Source organism: Rhipicephalus microplus, chromosome 3 (genome assembly GCF_043290135.1).
Source record: "Rhipicephalus microplus isolate Deutch F79 chromosome 3, USDA_Rmic, whole genome shotgun sequence".
Classification (NCBI taxonomy): Eukaryota; Metazoa; Arthropoda; class Arachnida; order Ixodida; family Ixodidae; genus Rhipicephalus; species Rhipicephalus microplus.
This window is the reverse complement of record NC_134702.1, coordinates 66,436,106-66,455,141: the sequence shown is the minus strand read 5'-3', so window position 1 is coordinate 66,455,141 and position 19,036 is coordinate 66,436,106. Positions and strand designations below refer to the sequence as shown.

Below are 19,036 nucleotides of genomic sequence, written 5' to 3'. Positions count from 1 at the left end.
TTGCTTGCTTGCTTGCTTGTTCCTTTCTTTTGTGGCTCTCACCCACTAAGGGGGATTGGCCAAGAAGCCGGTGGTTAATGCAAGTCAATACCTATAGATTTTCTAGATTAGGGGAATATGATTACTGCGTTTTGACAGTGAAATTAACTTGGCGCAATGTCAAAAAAAAAAGATTTTCTTGGTAATCGTTTGTCGTCGTCATCGTCGTCGTCTGCGTGCCGAAAATTTTGTCACGTTGACCTCGTTGCAGTCACGCCTGTCGTCCTTGTTCGTCGTCGTCACAGTTGCTGTTCTGTCGTCAGGCCATGGTTTTCGTTATATCGTGTTCGTCCACGTGTCAGTCATGCTGAACTGATGACACGACTTTGGTTTAAAATTAACTTTTCTAATTTATTTTTTCTTGTGCAATTGCACCTCCACACGATATGTTTACCTTGTTCTGCCCCTGTCTTTTATAACCTAAGCCTTTCCGTTTACTTCAAGTGCAACGTTACTACCTTTTGCCAATTAACGTAATTATTGTGTTTAACTATGCCCCCGCTGGCACGTTCACTGTGCTGTTCTTGCTACCCCCTCAACTTTTTTTTATTTTTACATGGCTCTCCCAATTTTCATGTTCGGATACTCAAAATATTGCTTTATCTTTATTCATCACACGCACCTCCTATAACACTAATACTTTGTAATCATGTCAAACTGCTAAAATAGGCTAAATTATATTTTATATTCTCATTTTGTGATTCCTCACTCGGAAGACAAACCACGAATGCTGTTTAAGAGGTACAAAATGTGACACACTTGTTCAGCTCGAATGAGACGAAAAGCTCTGACGTCTATACGCGCGAGCAGCCAATACAAATAGGCCTACGCTAAGCATTGGACGGAGGAAGCAGCTGGTGTTCTTTTTTTTTTTCACCGTCCTCTCAATTTGATTTCGTCGGCCATTTTCTGATGAAAAGACGGAGCGGTGCTTGGGTCGATTCTCCTGAGCACTTCTTTGCAATCTCTCTCTTTCTCGCGTGCCTGTTGCCGCTTAATTTTCGAGATAGGCTGAACCATCTACTGTACTTTTTTTCTTCTAATTTTTCTTGCCCATTGTATTCAATATTTCTTTAACAAAATGCCGTGACTTAGCTGTAAGAGAATGGTCAGGAACTGGAATCGGATGATGGTTAAAGGATAATCATTATTAAGACAGTCCTTAACCGCAGTACAAGTTTACATAGCGAATAGCTATGTCTTGCGCTGTTCGGATTGCGATAGTGTTTGGTTTGCAATCATCTTGCAAGAGCGAAAGCTTATCATTCAGCACGAAGTGAATATTGTAATCTCCTCTATGCACCTTTGCTTCTTGAGAGAGAAACAGAATACAGAAGGCAGCTCAGAGCAAACTTCTGAGCTTTAGCAGAGGTTGGATCTTTTCTCGTGGTTGGATCTCCTAATGCATCGCCCCCAATGAGCTTTAGCTCATTGGGGGCGATGCATTAGGAGATCCAACCACGAGAAACGCCGCCAGAATTGGCGGCGTTTCTCGTGGGGATGGATAAGGGGATGGATAAGGGGGGAAGGGAGTTCAGCCATACTTTCTGCATGTTCATGCATGCGTTTGTAGGTTTGGTGTATAATGCAGGCAAAGTTTACCCCCCCCCCCCCTCTCGGCTGTGTCCTTGCCAACCGCCTGCATTCGTAAACGACGAAAGTTTAGGGATCACAACCCGTTGGTTTAAAAATGAGAAACCTTGTTTGTGGGCGAAGTTAAAACTCATGGCTCGCTGGGTAAGCTAACCACAAACGAGGTGTCAAGTTAAGCAGCTCGGTGAACTGGTGGATTAGACTCGCGACTGTCAACACGGCTACGGAATATGCTGTGGCAAACTCTCGTTTGCAACACCGGACAGTGCGAAAGATAATGCCAGAGGGTAGAAATAAAGACCTCGTACGGTGAAGTGATGGACATAAAATGCTTGCTAGCAGAATTTTCGCCGAATATGCAGCCCAAACACACGGTAACTTGGAATGAACATATTCTACATTATGTAAATGTGTTTTACCGTTCATAGCATGATCACAATAAATTATGGAAGTGCAATTCATATTACGCTATTATATTAGATTATCGTTGTTCTGCAAAGAAAACTGCCGCGTAGCTTTTCACTTACAGCCTACAACGATACCAATGCCGTACGTCTGCAGCTGAGTCTGTGGAGCGTGAAGCGAAACATTGAACGCACTCGCGCCAAGGCAACAGCTGAGAATGACTCACGACTATGTAAGTGGTTTGTCCTTCGCGATTCTGAGGCGTGCTTCAGGGTCGCGATTTAAAGTATACTTGCCGTGTGCCGTTTTGGACTAATTACGCTGGCAGCTTTAATCCTATGAGAGTTGTGACGCGCACGCTTGAATACGCGGAAGCGGTGGGTAGAGGGGAGGGTAATAGTGTAGACCTAAATATGCGTTACAGCTCGGTGTTTCAAAGACATAATTAGAATGCGTGGAAAAGTACTGGCGCTTGTGTTAAGAGAAATGTGTGCCCTAAATGTACTTCCGAAACTGAATGGCTTTAAACATATGAGAAACGGGATGTGAAGACAATAGAGTTGGATAAATGTTTGTTGATGTGCCATCTTCTAATGAATCAGATGTCTGCATAGTCAGCTGTTTCTCTGTCTGCCTTTATTTGTCCTCGCCGAGCTATAACAGCGTATAAGAAACGACAGTTCTTTGATAAGATTCACTTGTGCAGATAGGCTATCACAACTCTATTGATATCTAGAGGCGTGTTGTGTCAGACTGTCGGTTAGAGACGCCCACTGTGGCATCACTGAAGCTCGAGCCAAACGCATTATGTGGAAATCTACGAAAAGATTGTGAAGTCTTAGAAGAGCATAACTTGCCGTGCGTTTGACAGTTCACAGTCGAAACAACCGAAATTAGCAATTGAAAACTCGAGGAACTAACTACGCGATGGAGTACAAATTTATCTCACACTATCGCGGCAATCACTTAAATCTCAAACCAAGAAGAGTGCTTGTTTAACCTTCTTGTTCTTTTTTTTGCTTCTTAATTCGGATATGGATTCATGTATATGAACTTGTAGGCCCCACTGAGGGTTCAGCGCAACTGTGACCCAGCATTGCACAGTGCTTCCATCGCACTTCACGTATGCAGCATGGCCGCCGTTTCAATTGTGGTGCGTACACCTGCGCAAAGCTCTTCTTACCATTCCAAGAATCCAAACAAAAAAAAGAAACAGTCGTCGCATCTAGTCCTGAAACAGGCCACACTACTGTTCCTGCACAAGAAACACGATGGACGCCTTCATATTTGCACGTATGGTTCTGTTTCTTCAGTAAGCACGGCAGGGGCAGTGGTTATTCCCACGAAGACCGTCACAATTAAATTCAAGACATCGCATTTGACATCATCGACAGCTGCAGAACTCGCCACCATACTTGCAGCTTAGGAGTTTATAGCTGAAGAAACTTCAGAAACTTGGTTGATCTTCTCGGACTCGAAGGCAGCTTTTCTATGTCTCATGTCACCCTTTTCTCATGGACCTAATGAACAGTTAGTAGATGATATAAGGCTTCTTCGCCACCAAGCAATTGAGAGACAACAACACATCATCGTATCAGTGTATACGAAGTGATTGTGGCATATAGGGCAACGACCGCACAGATAAGGCCGCTATATCTGCACATGATGGTTCGCAATACACAGCCATCCCGTTCTCAAGAAGCGACGTAGTTACAAGGCTTCGTTCACTTGCACGTGACCTCACACTGGCACAGTGGAACTCAATGGAATTCACCAACACACGATTACATAACTTGGATTCCGATCTAAAGCTTCATCTTCCCGCTGGAATATCTCGAGCTGAGGAGACTCTTTTGTGCCGCCTGTGGCTTAGTGGGGCCTTCACGAGCGCATATTTTTTTCTTATTGAAATGACCAGCACCTCTACGTGCAATTACTGCAGTTGCGAATCGCCCATCTTCTGTGTGATTGTACCCATTTCAACGCGCCAAGACAAAAACTTACCGAAGCTCTAGATAGACTATATGATGGCCCTTTGTCGGAACAAATGATTCTGGGTTATTGACGAAGTTCACCCACAATCCAGAAGGCTTTGAAAGCTTTATTACCTTTTTTTTACGTGCAACTGGCCTTAGAGACAGACTTTATAGTGTCGTATTCTATTTATTTTCCTTCTCCTTTTTCGCTATTTTTGTCTTCTCTGTCTCTCTCTTTGTAACATCTTTTTCTACCATCGTTTCTTCCCCGTACCTCGTTCCCCAGCACAGGGTAGCCTGCTGCTCTAAGAAATGGCTAACCTCCTTGTCCTTCCGCCTATTTATTTCCTCCTCCTTTTGATACATTTTCATTTCGTCCTGACATTCCTAATGTTTTCTGCTATTTGCAGTATCCCCGCCTCTGTTACTGATCATGACACACCATGTTTGTCTGGAGCCCAATAACTGGAGTACGTTCATATAAGTGGAGTCTTCCGTAACACACCTGTTTCCGGCCATGAACACGAGTTGCAGACGCCATTATGATGGGGGTCAGGCACCTTTAGCCACCAGCCGTTCGCATGTTTACGGCTGTCTGAAAGCGTTTTACGGACTCGGTTGCTGGCAGACGAGCTCTATCGGTCATCTGTGTCAGGGTCACAGTGTTTCTTCAGCCCGTCGCTCGTTCCAACCATTAGGCAAACTAAACTTTTACTTTCATTTATTTCACAACCCGTTCAGTCTCCCCTGAGCGTCAAATACGCAAAATTCGGCCAGTATTTTACAAATAAGACTTTCTGTTTACGGGGTAGTATGCGTTAGCACTGAGTGATGTTTTGTACATCCAGCAGCAAACTTTAATGGGAGTGCAAGGTTTGCAATAAAAATAACTCCAATCTGCCGCTGATGCATATCTTCTCGTTTAATTATGTCTCCTGGGGCTAGCTAAGACGACTTGCTCAGCAATCCACTAAACTTGAAGCGTCATGCCTTGAAGGATCAGTATTTCGAATTTACCGTGCAACTCGTGTTCCGTAAATTTTAGCGTATTTCTCTGACACACCACGTGACATACAATAAGTGGATTCAATACTTTTTGCTGAATCAGTAAAACGTGACCTTTTGAAGCAATTTGTACACTTATAATAATAGCAGCAAATGGCTCCTGTTTTTGTGGTTTTCAAAAATAGGCTGCGTGGGTGGGCATGACAAAACACCGTGGCAACTTCTTTTTTTTTTTTTTAGACTCGTTGAGTGATTGAAAACCAGAAACCAATGTTCCTCTGCGCTTTCTTTTGCCACATAACTCTCAAGCTGTTAGGCAAGGCGCACTTGCAAGCATCTTCCGTTTTGTTTAGTTTGTGACACCGTTCACGTTGTCTGAGATGTGCAGTCAGGAAACTTTCTTTGCTTCTCTTTATTTTCTCGTGACCCTGAGACATACTTCATGCCTTTACTACATCTTCTGTCACCGATATCTTATCGCCAAGTCGAGAAAGAACGGAATGTCACTTTTTCGTGGATTCGTGCGCTGACAGACTCCATTCGTAACCGCTCTGAAACCACGGCTCATGATGAACCAAAGAGTGCCGTTTCAAGGACCATCACTAGGTGCTTCAACGTCTTTCACTTTCTGCCAGTTTTCTAAAAAGCCAAATGAGTCGTGCTCCAACTGCTATCTCTTTCTGTATTATTTTCTATTGCTCATTGCTCATAAATAAGCCAAAAGTATAACGCGAGCATGCTCCCGCTCACTTTTTCTCGTCAGCTCATTCTTTTATTCTTCAAAATGTTAACGCATGCTTCAAATGACGAAGTGAAAAATCAATATGAAACCGTTACATCCTTCTGGAAAGGAACTTCTTTTCTGCTCTCGCGTGCCCAAATACGCCTAACTGTTCTCTTAATTACACTGCAATCTTCGTACTCTACCCCGCCCTTGTTCTTAATTTTTTTACAGTCATCCGCTTTTTTTTCACTTACTTTTTCATAGTTACGCTTTTTAAGCATGAGTACTTCACGCTATTTAAACGGGACTGTTCACTGTTTGCTGCTCAGAGTGCTCGCGGACCGAGCAGCTTTCATACTAGTTTCATTAACCCGTCGTTAATCGAGTACCTAACCTGAACGCAATCACCGAGTCTTTCGCGAGCCCCTCTTTTTTTCTCCGACGTTTTAATTTTCTCTTTTTTTTTCTTTTGCCCTGATTTCAACGACTGTCTCCTTGCAACCCAAGTACCACGGGAAATTCGCTCTTCGAAACTGGCCGCCCTCTTTCCACGATGAGAAAGAATGCTCTCCTTCGTGATGAGTAAGACGCGCCAGCAGCCCGTACACGGTCCTCCCCAACAATTTGATGGCACGTGCTGCACCATTCGCCCGTTCTTTTCTAAATGGAGAAACGAGCGCCGCTTTTGCAAGACCTATGGCGATTGCCGGGGCACTAGCGTTTGTTGCTTCGGTACGTGTGTGTGTGTGTGTGTGTGTGTGTGTGTGTGTGTGTGTGTGTGTGTGTGTGTGTGTGTGTGTGTGTGTGTGTGTGTGTGTGTGTGTGTGTGTGTGTGTGTGTGTGTGTGTGTGTGTGTGTGTGTGTGTGTGTGTGTGTGTGTGTGTGTGTGTGTGCGTGTTTGCATGCATCTCTATCTCCTTTCTTTCTCTTGGCCTCTTCCTTGAATTTCGCACTTCTCGTACGAACGCGTGAGAACGCCTCCATTCCCCTCATGTAACAAAGAGAATTACTATTAAAGAAGAACTGTCGACTTGATTCTTCTGAATTGCTCTCACACGTGTGCACTGCGAGCACGATTTCGAGTATTTAAAGAAATATATGTGTTGTAACTGCGTAAAAAATGGGAAAGGAACAAGCGAGACTCGCATTCGTGTAACGACTGGCAAGACGAGTGTAAGCTTCGGCAACGCTGGCGTCTTCGTTCTTCGACAGTCATTTTCCCCACGTGCTGCGGGTGAATTGCGTCTCATTCCCGTACTGTATGTATGAGGCTGCTCTAGATTTTCGCTGCCACGGTCGTTGCCGTCGTAAGCACCCTGGAAGATACATCGTGAACGTTCGTGATGAAAGGACGCTGATGGAGATGCTTTTAGTACCTGTGACTTGGCTTTTGTGGTTGTTTTCGTGCGAGACTCCTGGCGAGCGAACTTTAGTAGTGAGAAATGCGTGAGTGAGTACTTCGCGTATATTATGATAAGGCGCGCAGTATATTAGTGTGCGAAGCGTTGAGTTGATGGAACCTCGATTTAAGAACGTGAGTGGGGCATTTTATTTTCTCCGAGTCTTCTCTCTTGTCTTGCGTTATATTGTTGCTTCTTCTGAACTCATGAAGTGGAGTTATTTCTGCTGGAGAACAGTCTTGCACTTGTAGTCGTTTATCAGCTTCAATCCACGCAGCAAGCGAATGCGAAAGCTCTGCATTTGAGCGTCTTACTAAGTTTAAAGCTTTAGCTGTCTCACCAAACGTGAAAAGGGACATGCGTCGTTGGCGTATACGGCGGCGTAGATGTCAACACGAGTGATTCAAAGGATCATGAATCCGCGATGACGTTACAGATAGCCGAAATTTGTGACGTTGTAATGATGTCATCTAGACGTTCTTGTGGCGTCAAATGACATGGCCTCGGATGACACCGTCATCCCACAACATTGTGCCTTGGTCAAAGGTGCAGTTATCACGGAGGCTGGGAAAAATCAAGCTGTCAAAGGCTTTCAGTGCATTCGATCTTGGAGTCAATGCTAAGTCACGTTAGGAGCAGAAAGCTTTCAGAGGATGAAGGAACACTGCGGAACGCCTTCTTGAGGCATTCGAAAAATGCCTCAAGAAGGCGTTCGTTAGAAAATGCATTTATATTGAATATAAAGATTTGTAACGTGAGCTCATTTCAAACAATATGCCTATTCCATTTTTATTTTCAATAAGGGCATCGTGGCGGCGTTTATTATGCACTACTGTACGCTCAATGATTACGGTCACACAGGGCCGGGCGTGTCGGGCCCCATTTTCCGAAACTCAAAGTCACGCGATTGGCCGCGTATGAGTTATGATGGTGTGAATACGCGAGCAGAATAACTATATAGTGTCAGCTCCCCAAGATAACATGCACGGCGAAAGGCTCACGTTAAAAATTTCAATAATATTGACCTCTAATGAGGTCGTCCGAGCCGCCTTTCTATAACTAGTAATCAGCATAGTCACGAAACTAGGGTGCATAGATGAAACAGGTGCTGCGTTAACAATTAACAGTGGTTTACTGAGGTCAGGACAAAAATTTTCGAGAAAAATGAATGAATGGGGTAATAATAAGCTATCTGAATCTGTAACTCCGGACATGCGTGCGCATGCCCGCAGGCGTTATCTCTCTCTCTCTCTCTCTCTCTCTCTCTGTGTGTGTGTTTGTGTGTGCGTGCGTGTGTGTTCTGCGCGTTTTTTTACATGCGTTATTTACCTTCATTCACTTTTTGCTGAACCACAAAGGAATTTAATTCGGCATGTATGTTTCAAGTGTCCTTACAGAAGCATCTTCGAATATGCATCAGCCCCGTCGTAGACGACCAACTGTCCAACATATCTTTTAGATAACTTATTCGAATGAGATCTCGATCAAGGGTTCTAGATGAGGTTCCGAACACAGAGTAATCACGATTGCACTTGATTAATGTCTACCTCTTCTCTAAGCAGGCATATGGTGTCATGTTGCCTTTATGTTGGTATAGCAATACGCAGGCTTTAGAGGTGGGAACAGTAGAGGGCGAGGACTTGTGTATTGCACTCTTTGTTCAGCGCCATCTTGCGTACTCAGTGTTTCTCTTTTTTTTATTCCATTTATTCCTCTCTTTTCTTTCCCTCAACGATACCAAACTGGTTCTTACCACTTCACGCAGCCATGTTTGTTTCCTTCCATTCTGTTGTTGTTGCGTGGGAACGATGCCAGGTTTCGTCGTTTTAGAAGACAGAGCTGACATTTTTATTCAGCACTCATTTAGCTAACAAGTGCATATGGTTTGTCGTTACACGTTCGCGTTGAAATGCGCTTCGTATCATAGTTACTGGACGAAAGAATGAAAAAGGAAGAAGTGGACACACATGCGCCACGTACAATCGTCTTAAAATGTTTAGTAACTGCTAGGCAAGAGGAAGCTTCAGATTTTTCCGGCAATATGCGACTGCAAATCCTAATTCGCCTCTCGAGGCAGCGGGAATATTCAGCTTCTGCTGCTTTTGTCTCTTAATCTCGGCAGTTGTGACGCCGACTGCTCGTTCGCTTGTTTCTCGGTCTTCCTTCAGTCCAGTGACTGTTGCACGAATAGTATTTTATTATTGACGCAGTACTAACTTCACATTATGAAACGCAAGCCAGCACACTGGCGCGAGAAAAGCGACGACACCATTGGTTTACGCCGTCCCTTGTTTCAACTTTCTAACGTTTCTTTTTTTTCGTATTATTTCTGATTGCACACCAATTGACGCAGTGTTCTGCACACATCAAATATTGGCATACTCAATGCATCATGTTTTTTTATGATTTACCCACGCTGGGTTAACACGTTTTGTGTTTGCGTTGAGCATGCGAAATAAGGGAAGGGGGCCCGTTTATGCAGCTTAGTTTTTACGTCGCCCTGTGTTTTTTTTTTATATTTGCGTGCCCAAGGAAGGAACTTAAGTCATGTTTGCACAAGTGGTACATGTGTTATCCTTGCCACGTATATTTGTTCTGCATTTCTCTGATCTCTCCATCGTCATTTACATCCGAACTCGAAAAGACAACGCCCTTCCCCTTAATCTCTCCATGAGTTGTTTTTTTTTTCGTTCCATTATTTCTACAGTTCGCGATTTTTCACGACTCCTAAATTAAGTCACCTGGCTCCCGCATTACGTCCTGTCCGAGAATCGGTACGTAGTGAAAAAAAAAGATCACAGAAAAGGACAACGAAGGACGAAAGTGGAGCGTTCGCCCGATTCAATCGACGTCACGTCTACAGCAAAACCAGCGACGCCTACGTCGTTCCTTTTGTTTCTGGTTTCCATTTATGAATGGCGCTTCTCGACATGTACACGCTTAACTTTTTTCATCCGCATTGCCTTCTTGATGTTTTTTTTTTCTGTCATTCAGCCAGAGCTTCGTCGCGAGGTTCTGTTTGGAAAGTATTGATTCGGGGACTCGCCTCACGTATACACATATACAATAATAGCTTCGCTGGCGCAGGATCTTTTGTTTTGATATCTTTTTTGCACAAAGTCTTACCTTTCATTTTTTTCTGTCTTCCTTTATTTCTAACCTCAACGTATACAGTACAAGTTTCTATTATGTCTCTTCACACATCACAATCTCAATTGTTCCTATTTCTTATTTTTTTCTGCGGCTTACATCTTTTTTTTCTCTCCCTCTATTTTTTTTTCTTGTGCCGCATTGCGTCGCTCGCCACGTCCACACTTGGTGGTATAAGATGGCCCTATTAACAATTACGCTGTTTTCATGCTTTTTTTTTTGTAAGCGGCAGCACTCCAACTTAATCGATCACGAACGAAGAAATAGGCCCAATCAAGTTTTCGACTACAATCTTCCCGTCGCCGAAATCACTCTACAGCCGAGAGAGATTGCAGACGAAGAAGCTTTAGCCAGACAGTAGCCATTATTCCGAACTCGAAGTATTTGTGTTTGTTTTCCTGTTTGCTTGTTTTACGTCAAATATCTTTTCCTATTCCTTCGCTTCGTTTCGTCCGAAATTGGTACTTGTACCCAAGGGAATCTTTTAGGTTTTCGCGAGTTGGTTTCTTGTTCTGCATTAACATTGGAAGGCTTCTTTTTTTATATTTCTTCTTCGAAAGTGTTCCGCTCTCAGGTTTGACAGTCTCGCCTTGGTCAACTAGTTTGGCAAAAACTGGAAGCTACTCATGTCACGAGGGCTTGAAAGAAAGAGCATTCAGAAATGGCTCCACTTGCAGCACTAGTTTTCAACTTGCAACTGAAGGGATTCACAGATCATTCTGCTCATAGACGCGGGGAAGAAATAAACGTACGCTGTGTTTTTCCATAATACAGGATGACAGCTAACCATCACCTTGAACACTTTATCAGCCATGGTGACCATTTAGAACCAAACTCTGCTTCAGAGAGTTGTCGTAATTCGTGTTTGACGATGTTCCTCGACGATAACTCCCCATTTGTTGAACTTATGTGATAAACTTCTGGATTCAGGGTTTTTGCACTAGACATCTATCTATCTATCTATCTATCTATCTATCTATCTATCTATCTAACCATATCTTCATAAAGTGATGCATCCGCCGGCGGAGCAGCAATCGAGGCATATGCTCTTTGAGTGTGCCGACTATTGCTGATTCAATCCTGTCAGTGAAACTTAGTTTAAGCAATCGCGCCCCGCCGTGGTGGTCTATTAGATAAGGTACTCGACTACTGACTCCAAGTTGCGGGATCAAATCCTGGCTGCGGCGGTTGCATTTTCGATGTAGGTGAAAATGCTGTAGACCCGTGTGCTCAGATTTGGGCGCACGTTAAAGAACCCCAGGTGGTCGAAATTTCTGGAGCGCGCCACTACGACGTCTCTCATAATCATATGGCAGTTTTGGGGCGTGAAACCCCTCATATCAAATCAAGCATTTGTTGCTGGAGATTACAGCAACGCGGAGAGCCATCGACGCCAAAAGGTTGTTCGGTATACACGGCACGCTCTTTGTTCGCGGTCCTGTCGTCAAGAAAGCATGTTTTATCAAAAGCTTCAGATCATTTCATTTTCCATCTTTTTTGTTCTATACATGTAAGGCCAATGCTCACGAATCGATCATTTTCAGCCTTCAAGTGTGTTTTGTGTGTACCGGGGCATATATAGTTTACTCCAGCCTTCTTCCTGCACGCCTGAATGTAGTTGGAGGACGACAACGCTGTGTTCGCGACACGTGAAAATCTGCCCATTACAGGCATTGCGATAATGAGTGGTTACGAGAAGCCTTAATATTTTTTTTCTTTTTTTCCCTTCCTCTATTTTTCATGGGCCAATAAACACGCTTCGTCGTTTGGTTGATAGAGGTCGCAGATGTACGGTCAGCTCACCCCCTCCCCACCTCGTTTGTTTAAATCTACCCCACTGTCTTCTATAATATAACTTCCTTCACTCTAACGCTATGTATTACTTTCCTGATGGCTATGGAATCTAGCGCCATTTTTTTCCACCAACAACCATTTTCTTTTCTTTCTCATTGTCTATTTCGCCTTTTCGGTTACTTATGTTATACGGGGTACAGAATATAGAAGCATTACCTAGAAAAATCAGTGATCGAACTCGCCAAGCTTTTCGTCCCCAAGTGGTATTTGCCGCAGGCCGTCGTCCCTAACGATATGTCCACTGTCTAGAATGGCTCGGATTTTCCATATCGAGCACTTCCAGCTTGAGCAATATTTGTCAATACTCAAAGCCCCAGTGGGTAGGCCATGCGCAAACTGTCAATGAAGATGTCCTAAACACTTATCGTACCAGCCGAGGTTATGGTTATGATGGTTATGCATGGTTATGGCGTGGTTATACGGCGCTGCGCTGGTGAGTAAAGGTTTCAATTTTGAGTGGCAGTTTGATCGGGGCGATATGCACAATTTTATGCACGCTTTGACTGGTGCACGCTTTGAAAAATTTCCGTCGGTAGGTAGAACATCTTATTATAGTATATTATAACATTTGCCAAGTGGCGCGAAAATTATAAGAAAAGTTCGAACACGCGTGGATAAACATCAAAGTAGCCATGTGACAGAAAAAACATAGAGCAAAGAACCTACATCACTTGCTATGCAGAGAAAACAACAAGTTAAGAGTCCGGCATTTGTATGTGCACTAAGGTTCTTCTTAGTGAAATACCTGTAAGCCTATTTACATGGCACGATATATGGTTGTCAAAAAACACTCAGAAAGCCTTTATAGTTTTGTTTTTACTGTAACAATTTAACCTTTTTTTTTTCACTGGATTAACATTGCAATTTTGCGGAAAAGTTATGTATTGGTTTAATACGGGGCACTAATGTTGCTTTTTCAGAGCATAACCGCACTCCGTATAGCATGGTAAACCAATGTCAGCATTTCGCAAATGTTTGTGATATTTCACTCTGTCCACTATTTTCATATATTTGCTGCGCTTTCAGCCTTGCATGAATTGCAAAAAAAAAACTACCGGCGCAAATAAAGGAGCGAACGTCGCCACAATAGCCGTATCATAAAAGCAAAGACAATGTTCACGCAGATTACTTCTAACCTCACCATACTGTATAGCATAGTCCCTGCCTTATATAAAATCTGCATATCGTTCCCGGCACGCTGTAAGGATTTCATTAATTTTTTCCCTCTTTTTATCTCTCTAATACCAAACCCGCATAGACATCTCCTGATAAGGCACTTAGGGATTATATAAAGCGTCCCAAAAGCGCTTGCTATGTTTTGAATTCCTTTTTGTGTCCCTGCTTGCTCGGCCTGTCTTTTCAAAACAAGAATCATCTATGCCCCCTTTTTCCTTTATTCTCTCATTCACTTCTCATCGCTATAATCTGTACGGCCTTACACGGTTGACAGCGTATCACCTACCTCGTTTCCGTTCCGTCCTTTCGCTGCGTCTACCTCACCTGGCTGCCGTAGCGCCGTCATACCTGACCCACTTCACGTAACGATCTCGACACGGGCGCGCACACCACCGCACGCTCACCGTGCCGTATTACCATCGCTACCGCAGTACTGCTACTCTGTAGTAACCGCGCCACTGCTGCAACTGTCGCGTACTGCTTTTTCTTTACCCGCTCATCCTGCAGTACATACGGCCTCGACCCTGTCTGGGGTACGGTATGCGGCAAAACTAATGCCGACAGCGCCACGTGTGCCAAGCGAACGGGCTCGAGCAGGCGCGCTCGCTTTCTCATTTAATTTATTTATTTATCTTTATTCACTCATCCACCCTTCGTAGTCTTGGTCAAAGGATTACCTTGACTATTTCGCTTTTTTTTTTGCCATACCGCGTGTATACGTATAGCAGGCGCGGACATTCGCAGTTTGAATCCACAAACTTGTGACTTGTAAATAGCACTTGGGAACTTCCTGTGTCGTTGCGGCTCCGTTGTCTTCTGGGTGTTCGTTTCTTTTGCATATCTGAGTGTTTGTGGAGCTGGAGTCTATACGAACTGACAACACCTCTGAAATCGTTTGTGTAAGTAAGGAGGTGTCGGGAATTTGTAGAGTGCACTTAGATAACGTTAACAGAGTATAGGGCAGTTAAGTTCTCAAATAAAATATTCGTAACGTTCTCGATTGTATAGCACAATTTTTATACTTGAAGTGCTCAAGTGTACTACTTGTACGCAAATGATCTCTCCTGTGCACGTCTATTTCTACTACAAGGACAAACTTCTATAGCTTAAAGTAATCATTCAATTTGCGGGATGTTGCCTTACATCAATCGTCGAGAGTGCTGTCATACATATGCCTCATAGGCGCTTTATGTGCCATCGTCCACCCAGACAAGAGGAATAGGCTTTCTGCGCGTAATGGTCTTGGCTACACCATACGCGAATATCCTGGCTCTGTTCGCTTCAGTTATGTAGAACCATTCGACCACTGCTGAGCAGTGCGTTCGATTGATCCAGTCATTAGAACCCGGTCTCGGAAGATATATTCGAATAAGAGCGCTGTACTCACGTAGTAGTGTGTGTTCCTTCTGACCCTGCCCACGTTGTTTCTACCGCCATAAACCTAAAAAAAATGGGGGGGGGGGGGTTCAAACTTGGCCTACTGTTTCTTATTATTTTTGTGTTTCAAGGAAAAAAGCATATTATTACCTGACATGGGTGAGTGAGTTCGGTGTCCTGTGTGGCAGACGCTCAGAGTTCAGCGTAAGCGAAATCTCGAGCCCGATTTCCAGCATCTTGCGACCAGAACCTCTACTCACTCGGGATGGCAAGGTTGTAGAGAGAGAGAAGTAGTGGAGGATGGCTCAGCGTCGTGACCATGTTCTCTGCTTACACTTTAATTTATTTTACGGGACGTGCGACAACATGTGCGGCTAGTCAGCAAAATCTTATTTGAGCACGTAGGATATTGGCGTAGGTCATCGGTTGCGTTTGAACGTATATGCACGCACTTAGGCGTATCGTATTTAATTTTCTGTTTCTTCCCCGACCTTATTTCTTCTTCTACATTGTTTAGCGGTGGCCTGAAGGCAATTTTTTTCCCTTTCTTTCAAAACTTCTTTGTGCATCCGACATGCGTAAAAATACAGCGCATTTAAGATGGGGAAACGCCATTGTGGCCCATTTCCTTCTTCGCCGTTGTCACATTCACGAACATGAAGGCCGAACGCTGTTTTCTATGGGTTATGCTTGAGCTGTTTCTTCCCGGCTACTGCTGCGGCCAACAACGCCCGTCTGCGCCGGCGATATAAGGCGCTACCTTTGTTAGTGAAATGAATCTACGAAGAACACCGGCTTCCGGCTCCTGTGTCCGAGTCAAGATAGTGGATCGGCTCATAGGCAGAACTCATTAACGTGTCGTCCTTTTTGAGCGGGCACATCTCGTCTGAGGCTACGTGAAAGTCTTCTGGCATCGTTGAGTCCAGCTATGCACAGAAACCACTCGTGTAGGCTTCGTTCGGACACGTTGTCGTTCTACTTTGGAGGCCTCTACAAATACGGGATTAACGTGGAGGATTACCAAACATGCCGAAAACCTCCCAAGCTGGAATGATCAATTCCATTCTCCCAAACCAAAGCTTCCAATGATGGTAGCCTAACGTATAGATAGAATGGTTTACACATGCAAATCATATGCCGGCATTTTGTTCCACAGTGGCACGAACAGCGAAACCTTGTTAATATATGTGATGCATGTCACTACAGTATGAGCAAAACGATTCGGAAAGCACAGCATTCATTTCTTATATTATTACAGTTGGTTGCATTGTCTTACGTCTGACGTCTAATCACGTCTGACACTATTTGAAAGTTACGAATGGAAGAAGATGCTTAGTATACTTCTAACAAGTGACGTTTACTTCAAGCTAACTAACAAATGACGTTTACTAACAAGTGAAGTATATTTCTAACAAGTGACATCGCATGAGTGTGACCTAGCATGGGGCATTATTTACATCATTACAAAGCATCACCCTTTCATTACTCGACCCCATACAACCAGCGCTATACCGGCGGGTTTCATGGGCCAGCTTTCTCGAGTAAGTGGCGAAGAAAGCGTTTGGCACCATTGCCTAAATTGAATACAAAAGGGTAGCTGTGCGGGATGGCCTTGCTTATGCTCTGTATTTGTCCGTCAAGCGCGTAATTTAATGCACCATTTTGTGGAGGCAATCGTGGGTTTCCTCTTTATTTTTTCTCTCCTCTTCTCTCCTTGCTTCATCTAGCAACCACTCCTGGCTCGGAAAGATAGTCGCACGTCCTTTATATTTACTTATTCCCCACACGTAATAAATATTCCGCTATTATGCTCATGGGAACGCAGCATTCTTACGCCGTTGTCATGCAGACCTCCAACTCTAAGCACCTAGGCTAGGCGCAGAGTATTACTCGATCTCGTTATATTCCTACGTCACGGGGAGGCGATAACGCATCCGCCTACCATTTTCGGCGCTACTCTCTTATCCCTGCATAATTCACGAAGTGCCCGTTAGGCCTTTTTGCTGCTCGAGTCTTACCGCTGCGCCATCGGCGCCATCTCAGCGCAACCGCGAAACCCTGCTCTTGTATAGAAGATAATCTTCTCACATAGGTGCGTGGCAGCCCATCCAACGGGATATGCGCAACGCCGGCTTGCGGTTGCGTCACGTTCGCCTTTCGACGTCAGCGCTAGTTTGTGGATCTCTTCCAGAAGATGGGCAAGAGTTCGGTCCTCGCGGGATTTGAAGCCATACACCTGAAGCATCAGCTTAACTAGCCGCTTCTTCTTATTCTCATCCGGATCCTCTTCACCATCGGTGCTCCAGTTCTTAAGCTCATTTGAAGCATCCTCGCCTCCATGAATCATTCATATAGCTGCTTACGACACGTTTGCAATGTCTGACCTTCAGAGACGCTTAGTTTGCCAAGCATAGACATTATAAAGTCGCGCTTGTTTCTGATGTTCATATATATTTCTACACGACTGCTCGGTAAACCCACCCTAACTACTCGCAGGAATCGACAATGGTGGATCGCAGTTTGTATACGCGTTACGAATTAGGTTAAATATATTCGGGGGGCTGTCGGAAAGAACTGTTATTTCAGAGCCGGCAGAAACCTATTAGTGGCGGTCATTCTATGGGTATCCGTGCAAGTGTTATTCGAACAATTCTCCGCACTACAAAGAGCGGATAAAAGATTTGTGCGAGCGCTTTGTTGAAAAAGCGCGAAAGCAACATAGCTTAACACCCAAGCTCACCGAATAAAGGAGTCCTCAGTTGTCTGCTATTGTAACACGCGTATGGAGCTAATTAACTGCTAGCCAAATGCACACAATGGATGGGTTGAACGAACGAAAAAATATTGACGTGAATAAAACTATATCTTGCTCGTTCAGAAAGGTTTGTTTCCACCGTGTAAAAGCTAGCGAGATTCATCTCGCAGACGGGACAAGAATAAAAGTTGTTTATTAAAGACAAGAACGACGAACATTGTTATTGTATAGTTATTTGACCGAAGTTCTGTGCTGTCCCCTGGTAAAGGGGGGCAAAAGCTTGCAAAGAGTGGTAAGTTCGCCTAATTAGTATAGGTGCATAATAATTACTTGCGCGAAAAAAATACAGGCAGAAGCGAAGAGTTGCACAAGACAAACGCTGTCTGCCAACTGAAACATTAATTATTTATTACTGCTTTCCGTTTATCCTGTGTATCTCTTGCTTTTTGCCTCCTATTAGTTAAATGTCTAACGAAGGCGTCCTGAGACCTTGAATTTTTGTGTACGCGTCGTTTCAAGATGAAAGAACACCTGTGCGATGTCAAGCACTTGGCCTGAGACAATTATATACTAATTAGGAAGAAAAGTTTGAGCCCACGAAGGCCGTAAGATTTGATTCGAGTGCAAATAACCGGACGCTTTGCCTCTAAGATCCGGTCAGGAGGCAGGTAAGTCAAAGCACACCTCTCTATCAAACTAGTCTTTTTTCTGCTAAATAAATAAAAAAGCAAAGAAAGGGTAGCAGGATGGCTGATGGTGAAAACGAGGAACAGCTAAAACACAGGAAATCTGAGTTCGTATATATACTTATTGTGTATAATGTTTGAAATATATTTCCTCTACTCTTCAACTTCGTTAGAACAAACACACACATGTATGATTGGCTTACAGCGATCGAAATTTTCAGAGCCCTTCATTACGGCGCCCCGCATAATCATGTGGGACGCCATTGTTTTGCATTTCTTAGAATCACACAAAAACCTAGAGGGTGTCAGAGCAGATATGTATCAATAGAGATCAATTGGTCGCACACAACGTCGTAGCCTATTAACTGCAATTTCAAGGCCTCTGGTCCCGCATAAAGGAATGTTCAGGTGTGTCAGCAGGTGACTGAATTCCTGGAAATTTCTTATAGGCGGTTGTCAAAATCCTCATGTATTTTAATATTTTCGTTTCAATCTCGCAATTCGTTTGTTTGATATTACACATCGTGTCTCTCGTAACCGACTCAAGTAAGATGTTCTTGTCGATAAAAGATACAGTTATCATCCTAAGAATAAAAGTTCATTTCTCTCTCGGCAGTTCACAGTGATGTACAAAGTAACTGAATTGACTTGGTTTAGGATATTATGTGGTATTTTATTTCTTTTTTTTGTTCGTTTCCTAGCCAATATCACATATTGCGAATTCCGTTGAGTGAGAGGAGAACTCGTTGGATTGGATTGGATTGATATGGCTGTACCCGTTAGATCGAGTGGTGGCTAACGCCACCAAGCCGTAAGACTTAGTAAAACAAAAACTAGATTTTTTTTCTTTAAATAGTGAGGTTGAGGACTGGTATTTCGCAGTGAAGGGTTTAATT

At 43.8% G+C, this 19,036-nt stretch overlaps 1 protein-coding gene across 1 annotated transcript in view; it reads left to right on the top strand.

Annotated features, from left to right (window-relative positions):
• The window catches only part of LOC119174302 (uncharacterized), a 167,854-nt gene that overhangs the window by 55,793 nt on the left and 93,025 nt on the right, over positions 1–19,036 (top strand). The window lies entirely within an intron of this gene.